The sequence below is a fragment of the Pseudorasbora parva genome, chromosome 18, assembly GCF_024679245.1.
Source record: "Pseudorasbora parva isolate DD20220531a chromosome 18, ASM2467924v1, whole genome shotgun sequence".
NCBI lineage: Eukaryota > Metazoa > Chordata > Actinopteri > Cypriniformes > Gobionidae > Pseudorasbora > Pseudorasbora parva.
In genome coordinates, this window is record NC_090189.1 from 15896170 (window position 1) to 15906125 (window position 9956).

Here is a 9956-nt window from a genome sequence, read left to right on the forward strand (position 1 = left end):
AATTGGTATTTAAGCTTTCCTGAAGGGGCTGTGTGGGCACACAAGACAAAAAAGCCTGGGAAGGACGGCAGATAAGAGGTTTCTTCTGGAGAAATACCAGTTTTGTACTTTCACACGACTGGTGTGTCATGCTCTCTCACACATTTAGACTTCTTTCTCAGAGGCAAACAGAGAGGTATTCTGAGTTCTCATAGCTGACCTTGTGTGAGCAATCTAGCATTTAATTCAAACCATCTGATGTGCACATCTGCAGAGCGAAGCAAATTAACAGAGCAGGAGAGAGTCTTTTCCTGCACCAGAACAAAACAACCTACCCTGACAAAACGCACACACACACACACAACTCTAAATGTGCTGTGGGATCCAAGGAAACGGTTTTAAAAATACCAGTAAATGTCTAAAACACTTTCTCAACCGGTGGGTTGTTGGCAAGTTCTGATAAGATCACGGACTGCAATGAAAAACAATGCTAAAAGCAAATCATAAAAGGCAACTAATCATATAATCATGCATATTCAGAACAGCAAACTAAACAGGCATGTAAACTTATCCAATAAAAGATGTTGACAACATACTGCTCAAACAAACTTAAAAGTAATTAATCTGTCATTTGGAAATTATTATTATGATTCATTCGCTTAATTAACCATTACTGCTTTGAATCAATTTAATGAATTCTTAATGGAATAAACTCTTAAATCCATCAGTGGTTGTTACTGAATTAATTTGATTCACTTTTGGTTCAGCATTTTTAACTTTGAGAAATGTTAATCAATATCATCACAAGCTTAAATCTTACCCTTCATACAACAATATTAAAGATAAAAATACACGTTTACAAATTTACAATTATAATAAAAAAATATACTGTCAAACCAAAATGTATTCAGACATATTCAACATTCTCACATTATCAGTCTATTCGCCATTTAGAAAATGGTGATAAAATATGACAAGAACTCAGAGTTTATGTGCGTCTGAACAAATTCACCTTGTTCAATGTCATGTAATGGATTACAATTAACCAATCAGCTGTTAGCTGTTAAATTTAAAGTACACAATTAGATCATACCAATTTAGGTCAACAAATGACCAACCAACGCTTTATTTTGTTCAGTCTGTGCTGTAAAAGGTTGCATTAGCAATTAAAGAAAAAAAACACAAAACATGGTCAGGTCAAAGCATCTGAATAATTTTAATCCAAATTTTTATAAATGTTACTGGTAGTCCACTGTATGAAGACTTATGTTTCCTTAATTTTGCTATCCTTACTTACATAAATTAACTGTAGTGTCCTACACCCACTAGTAAACAATGAGATCTGGTGTCTGAATCATTTTTGGTTTGACTGTATATACTCTTCCGTAGCAACAAAGAATGGTAATATTAAACTCTTAAAGGTACAGTAGCAAAAACCGCCTGTTGAATTGGAAAATGATCTGTGGAAAATAGTAATTTAAATCTAAATTATGACTATTTTGGTTCAAGAAACCTTGACCACCGTTATTAATGGACTGAGGAGGAAATGCTAAATAGCGTTTCTTTTTAACATTAATACGGCACTATAAACAAATGTTCCCAGTGCTGGTCATTGGCCAGTCAGTTCGGTATCTCTGTCTTTTTGTCTCGGAGGATAATGGGAAATGTAGGCCGTTAGATGGAGCCGATGGTGTCGAGTTGCCAGTGAGGTGTATGGTGGTGGTGTTGTGTGTCTGGGAGAATGTGGGTCATTTGAAGTGGTGGCTCTAAAGTGTGTTGTTTAGCCGTAAATGAGGCCTTCTCATTGTGACATGCTGAAAAGAGGGAGAAGAAAGAAGGGGTGCCTCAGGGACCGAGTAAAGTGCTCGTCTGAAGTAGAAGACCCCTGCTCCGCATGCACAGTCCATACAGAGCTGCTGTTGACTCCCTCACACACACACACACACATCTCTGTCTGCTCACAACGACTTCAAATATCTCTCCTTTACTCTCATTTAACACACACACACACACACACAAGAATGAAAAGCAGCCACCCTATCACACTCTTTTTTTCCCTCCTAAACACACACACACACACACACACACACACACACACTACAGCCCTTGCCTTTACTTTTCTCTATCTCCCACACACATTGACTTTCTTTGAACATTCACTCATTCACCATATGGATGTGCTCTGACACACGCGCATACACACACACACACACACACACACACACACACACACACATTCCCACACATCTCTTTTTTTCTTGAACACTTTGCACTTAACCGAAACCTCACAACTCTATCTAAAGCGTAGGTTTGTGCCGCTTTTTTCAGTAGCGCAATATAACATTAAATGTCATGTAAAACCACTCATTTATAACACAGCAAATACACCTGTGAAATCGAAGCTTGATGAACAAAATCAAACAGTGGTGTGACAGTGGTTTTGCTTCAGGATGCTGATTGGACATTAACACAAAAAGTAAACAAATGCCCATGAAATTCAACAATGAAATATTTGATTACATAAATGCTGTTGTCCCTTAGGGCAAGCCAAGCTGGAGAATACATATTTTTTGTTGATTCATGGACTTATGTTAACATGACTGTGTGAACATGTGACTTCATAATCATGATTTCATCAGATTTCTGAATGATCTGTTTTATTTTTAGCTTAGGTTGTGCACGCAAAGGAATAATACACTGAATACTGAAAACTACCAATTGATAATTATCCCATGGTGCAACATTGTTTTAAATATTGATGCATTGCACCGTGTTCATTCAGAAATTTAAAGAAAAATAAAGTTTAATTTTAAAGCCGTTTAGAAAAAAACAACATTAATTTAAGCCTAAATAATGAAGTGAAAATTAAAACTGAATGATGAGTCAATAAAAAGAGGTTTAAAAAAAGCAGCATTATGACATCATAATGAAAATAGAATACACTATATTGCAGAGAATGGAGATTTAAAGGTGCTGCATGCAAGTTTTTGACTGTACTAAGGCATAAAAATACATAGATATTTGGGAAACATGCAGAGTTCACATATTAATTTCTCTGAGAAGCAATACTACAGTCAGTTATTCCACTTTGAAATGTGTGTTCTGGGTCAGAATGTCAGTTTTTGCTTTGGTCTGTGCAATACCGCACGCTGCCAGTTTACTCGATAGTATTTTGACACCACAGGTTGCCAATTGGTGGTAAAACACAGCGTATTGTTGCCATGGAAGCCAGCAAACTAAAAATCTCAAGCACATTAAAACGCTGATAAATCAAGTCCTCAACTTGCAGTGCACTGTAAAAAAAAAGGCCCCGATTGAAAATTTTCAAGTGACTGATCACATCTAAATTTTTCAGTTGGCCGAATTGAAATTCTGTGAATTGATGCAGTTTAATTCACAGAAATTCAATTCAGCCAACTGAATTTTTTTTTGACGTGATCAGTCATAATTTTCAATTGGAGACCTGATTTTTTTTTTTTACAGTGTGTGTGTGTGTGTGTGTGTGTGTCTCCTCGCCTTCCATTGACAAATGGCAACCTGTGTGAGCATTCTTACATACAGCACCTTTAATGACGCGAATAAATCGCGCTATTCGCGCGAAGTTGGACGCGTGAACAATTTGAATCCATTCGCTTCATTCGCGCTTGAAATTCGCTTTATTCGCGTGGGAGGGGGAGGGGGGTTCTGCCAGGCAGCGGCAGTCGGCAGAAGGACTATCCGAGTTAAGGCTGCTCTCACCGGGGTTGATGAGCGCTGAGCTCCGGTGATCGCCTGGGTCTCACACCTCCGAAAACACCAGATCAAATTTTCAAATAGGAGCTCTCTTAATAAATAAATCACATATTTGAGCTTTAAACAACTACATTCTCGCCTGAAAAACTATTAAAACTACATTTTGTGACACAATACAGTAGCATTTTTAAATTACTCTGGCCTCGGGGTTTCCCCTATGGGTTTCCCATCCGTCACTTCACCATGTGACAGCAGTAAGCAGGCTCCTCATTGGTTAACGCGGCGCGAATATCCGCCAAAAACTTGCGCGAATCACGCGTTCAAAACGCTCAATTCGCGTGATCATTGCCGCACCGCAGAATGACTATTCGCGTCTCTGCATTGACTTAACATGTAAATCACTCGCGCGAATCGCGTTATTCGCGTGCGGTGTGAACGCAGCATAAGTCTCTTATGCTCACCAAGGCTGCATTTAGGCTATTTGGTGAAAAGTACAGTAACTAATAACCATAATATTTTGATTAAAATATAATTGCAATTTAAAAATAAGTGTTTTCTATGATGATGTATTTCCCGGTTTTCACAGACAAGGCTTAAACCTAGTCCCATACTAAAATTGTCTTGCCTGAATGTTGCACTGACATCTTAAATATATATGTCACTGCCAATTGTTTTGTCTCAAGATACACACGGGATCCTGCCTTATTCTAAGCCCTGTCTACGAAACCAGAAATGCTGAATTTCCAGCATCATTAGTCTTCAGTGTCACATGATCCTCCAGAAATGATATGAGGATTTGTTGCTCGAGAAACATTTCTTATGTGAAACATGTCTTCAGTGTTGACTACAGTTGTGCTGCTTAATATTTTTTTTGCGAATCTTTTGCAAAAAAACTGCAAATACAAAAATAGTAAAAGCAGTCTGCTATTCTATAGCCTTTGTTTCCATGTTTAGTCAACAAGTTAAACTACAGCGCTGGCAACAATCTGCAACAGCAACACTTCAGATAGTTGACAGTGTAATATTATGTAGTAATAGTTGTAGAATAGCAACAGGGTTACCAAAACAGAAGAGCAATCAGAGAAGACATACCATAGGGGTTTACAACACTCACTGTGAGACTAACAGCAGAATGCTACTTGTAAACTAATATCAAATAGAGGGTGAACAGCTGCGTTAAGACGCCGCAGAGGGCCGGGGGTATTAGACAATATGGCAAGATGTGGTATAGTGTGTGACGCAACCCCCAAAATGAGGTTCACAACAATTATTGCATTGTCAAACCACAGATTTAAACGCTAACCCGTCTTTAATAGCCGACATATCACACCACAGTAAATCAACTCAAAAACAGAGCGGAGACTCTAATCGAGGTTTGAGATGCAATGTTTGGAACTCAGAGGAGTGTACAATGGTCTTCTTGTTGGAAGACGGACCAAGTCTATCAGCCTCGAGGGGAACCGAATAGCCATCGAGCGTCCATACAGACAGCAAAACCTCTCGAGACAATGAAATGAGTACGAGAGAACCGAGCGCATGTGTGAGAGTTTCTTGAGCGAGTGTGTGTGCTAGAGGGAAGTCTGAGACAAACTTTGGCTCCAGTGGAGCTCTCTGGATGTCAGCCATGCCTTGTTGTTCTAAGGGAGTTTCCTGGATTGAGCAGCGCTGTCGAGCCACACTCTCTCCTCGCTCACGTCAGACTTTCCACAGACGTTCACATGCACACACACGCACAATCGCACCATTTAGACGCAGCCGTCGGGAGGTGGGGTCAGAGAGCGATGGCTATGGAGTGCTGGAGGAATTCGAAAAGAAAGGGAAAAGGAGGACAGATACAATAGACGGAGTGTGAGAGGCCCAGAAATGGCTCAAAACGTAGGGCAGGCACATGGGAGTTTGAGAAGGCAGCGACGGAGAGGAATGGCGAGTGAAAGAAGAGAGATTCCTGAATGCGAATGGACACACTGAAGCCATTCAGATGAGTGGAACATTAAAAGTCACACTAATGAGTTACAGTACTTGCTCTCTCACACCCAATCACACACACACACACACCGCAAAGACTTCATTTTCCCAGGCGGGATGAAAGTACAGAGTGAAGTGCACGTATCAGTTGCTGCAGCCTGAAAAATTAGGAGCTGCATTAATGTCCAACACCTGTTCCGACCCCCTTGGCGCATGCAAACCCATCTAGGTCAAAGTTCGCTGATTTGCCAATGACATCACCCCACCAATGACAGCGGAGCCTGTCTGACAGACATCTATGCCAGCGCTCGTTAAATAGCAGTCAAACTTTTTCCTGACTGTGTTTGTGTGCACGAATGCTATGGAAACTCCAGGTCTCCATGGCAACACGTTTGATCCTGGGACAGGTGGTCTTTTTTTCTTTTTCTCTGGAGAGGCACGGATAGGGAGAATGAAGCGGCAGTGACATCACTTCCTTTTTCTGCACATTCCAGATCTGGTGAATCACTGGGATTCCAGAGTGGAACTAGAACTAACTTGTCAGCTATCTTGATGACAGCTCATAGAGAAACTATTAATAAACAAGTAACATCAGAGTTCAGATGTCATAACATGACTTGCTGGAATGAAAAATAATGTGATAATATGTTTGCAATAACAGTCACACCTTTTGAAGCTTTCTGGTTGTTTGTACCTCAAAACCTTATCTTTAAACATGACTACATTTTTTTTTCTGCTGACCTGTGGTTATTTTCACTGGCCCCGATACAAACTATATATATAGTTTGTATTGGGGCCAGTGGAAATTTTTTTTATATATATATATATATATATATATATATATATATATATATATATATATATATATATATATATATATATATATATATATATATATATATATATATATATATATATATATATATATATATATAAAATATATATATATATATAAATATATATTATTTAAATATATATATAAATATATATTATTTAAATATATATATATATATATATATATATATATATATATATATATATATATATATATATATATATATATATATATATATAATATATATATATAAATAATCACCAAATGTGTCAAATTTAGAAATCTGTAAAGTTTTTAACTTATGGTATCAGGAAACTCCAAGACAGCAATAAAATGGAAAATGATGCAATGCATGGCAAATCATTGCTAATGCACATGGTAACAAAATAAAGAGAGTAAAAGGCATTAGTAAAAAGGCATAAAACAAACTTAAAAATTAATAAAGAAGAATAAGTTCAATCATGTACTTATGAAGTAAACGACTTAAAATGATACAAAGTCATGTTTATTTCACAGGCTTTTGTGATGCAAACGTCCAGAGTACATTAGCGCCCACATCCAGACAAAAGACATTCCCAATATGCTAATAACTGTAACTCAAACATTGGTTTAGAAAACTTATCTCATTAGAAAAATGCTTTCGTTGAACGGTGGTCTGGCTTTTATTAGCTAGCGCTTCTAAAAGTGAACTATTGTCTCCATTATCAGTGCTTCAAGACTATCCCGATAAACCACTGGTGAACTGTGACAAAAGCATCTCAGTAGCACAGGGTCAGCCGGTAGGCATGACCGGTTAAAACTAAGATAAGACCAGAACAAACTCCACGCAAACTGGCTTCCTGCTTTCCCAGGCAATTCATTTATACTGGAGGAAACAGCAGTGATTCTGGTCCAGACTTCAAGGTCTGTGCTCCGCTAAAATCAAACTCGTGCGCTGCAGTTATCTCACAGAACATCCTTTACAAAAAAAATGACGAGGAAACACTCACACGCACACACATTCACAGCGTCCAGACAGGCTGCGGTCGGGTTCGGCCTGTAATAGGTGGTCAGGACGTAGACCAGCGCGGTAACCTTAACCTCCAGGATGAGAGTCCTCCAAACCCACAATCACTTTGCACTGGCAGCTCACCAGCGTGGCGTGTTCAGCCCTTTTCCTTCTGTCTGAGTGAATAATTGTTGACTATGGATGGAATGACTTGTGAAGACGATGTGAAAACAACTTGCAACTGACAAAAAAGCGATATCCCATACATATCATAAAGAAAGCTGGCAGCATTTACAAGTAACAATAGATTATTCAGTTCGGTACACAATACGATACTTTCAAATTACATTACACAAAGCCAAAATAGAGTTAAAGGGATAGTTTACCCCAAATCGTAAATTCTCAAATTGTTTCAAAACTGTATGATTTTTTTCTTCTTTCAGTTGAACACAAAAGAATATATTTTGAAGAATGTCGGAACAGTTGATGGGCCCCATTGACTTTCATAGTATTTTTTCCCATACTTTGGAAGACAATGGGGGTCCATCAACTGTTTGATTATACACACATTTTTCAAATGATCTTATTTTGTGTTAAGTAGAAGAAAGAAATTCATAATGGCTTGAGGCAACAAGATGATGACCAGGGATGTCATTAGGCTTATTTTAGGGGGGCTGAAGCTACTCCAAAATGCTCCTAAGCCCCCTAAATGATAATAAGAACAACAATAACAATTTGATTTATCAATAACCGTATCCTCATTCATATTTAAAGAAACCAATTACATATATCCAGCTACCAAAAGTAGCCGAAAAGTCGGAAGTTGGACAGAAGTTGATGCCATGCATTGTCTCGTTGCATTGGTGTGAACTGTGGCAGGCGGCTTTCAGAGCGTTAAGACTGGAGCGCTGCTGCAAGTGATGTCCATTTCACACATTATGTTTGCAGTGCGGATTTTTTTCCGTACCCATGTTAACGGATTACAGCTTTCACACTACATGCGGTTGCGGTCTGGCGAATTTTTCCAGGAGTGGTGCGTATAGAGCAGTAAGGCGATTGTTTCCACACAGAGTCTATTTTTGAGCTGGATGCGCTGAATTAAAGTGACAGCGCAACGTTCGCATTAAAATAAACATTGACACAAAAATCTAGTAATTTCACTACTGACCCATATAATTTTAATATAATTTATAATTCTACTCTGTTTCAAAGTCATCATGAGGCTTTTAGCCTCGGGTAAAGCAAGGAAAACAACATCATACCTGTCATTTAGCTAAATAAGACGACACAATGTATAGCACTCGTCCTTCCTCCTTTCTTGAAGGTGGAAAAACAAAGTTCTTTATGACCTGCTGGATTTCTGGTTAAAAAAAAAAAAAATTCTTCAAAATATTCTTTTTTTGTCTATTGTAATGTTTGTGATTTTTAACATTGACTATAACATATGTTTAAATGTTTTGCCACTTACATATGAAAACTACATAAATATAAAGAAACTAGAATAAAGGAATTGAACAAAATGTTGTTTATATTAGTGATACGTGTCATCTATGAATGAGTGTACAAGAGAATTGCAATGATGACAATTAAGCCTTGTTCATTAGCCTAACAACTTTTAAATTTGAAATAAAATTTTTGGTATACAGCCACTGATCATTTGTGCGCAAAAGCGGCAAATGTGAAAACACAACAGCGCAGGCGACTCCTCCAGCGGCAACTTTAGTTTGGTCTGAACTCGCTATTGGTGAAAGGAAGATTAGTAAGTGTCGTGAATCGTGATAACGAGTCAAATTGTAAGTTGTTTTTAATTACCTCCTTACCTTAGCTACGTTTTCTTGAGGTAAAATGGACGTAGTGTTAATGATGTCACCCATGGTTTCGAAAAAGCATTTTTGAAGCCCAAAGTGGGCGGAGCCGGCAGTCGCAATCTTGGCAACGTGTCACTCGATAATTACCAAAAAACGGGCAAAGAGGTGGGACATGGGAGCACCCATCACTCAAGTGGCCATGCCCTTAATTATGCAGAAATGTATGGCTTAATATAATTTAATGGATGAGTTATATAAAAAAAATCCCCCCTCTAAAATGGCAAAATTAGCTATATAGACCAAAACCACCTTTTGTACCAGGCTGTAAACATATTTTTTTCTGCTTAAAAGTTGGTCATTTTAACATGAGGTGTCTATTGGATTGATTCCCTTTTGGAGCCTGTCTCTAGTGGCCAAGTCAATGAATTGCACTTTACATGTCATTTCCGTGTTGGATTCAAGAGAGACACCGGAAGGTTGCCGGTTTGCCGCTTGGTCTAAACTTTGGGTGAACGAAACACAAAACATTATCGCTATCCACAATAAATTGTTGCATTTTTGTGTTACAATATATTGTGACACTCACACTGGTTACAGCACTACTTTCAAGTGATTGAGCTGAAAATAAAAGCCAAACCAGAAGTCTTAC

At 38.2% G+C, this 9956-nt stretch overlaps 1 protein-coding gene and 1 long non-coding RNA gene across 2 annotated transcripts in view; both read right to left on the reverse strand.

The window, feature by feature from the left end:
• LOC137046659 (uncharacterized) overlaps positions 1–9956 on the reverse strand; it is a 541808-nt gene that overhangs the window by 57874 nt on the left and 473978 nt on the right. The gene's annotated exons all lie outside the window — the stretch shown is intronic.
• tnfrsfa (tumor necrosis factor receptor superfamily, member a) overlaps positions 1–9956 on the reverse strand; it is a 33026-nt gene that overhangs the window by 13582 nt on the left and 9488 nt on the right. The gene's annotated exons all lie outside the window — the stretch shown is intronic.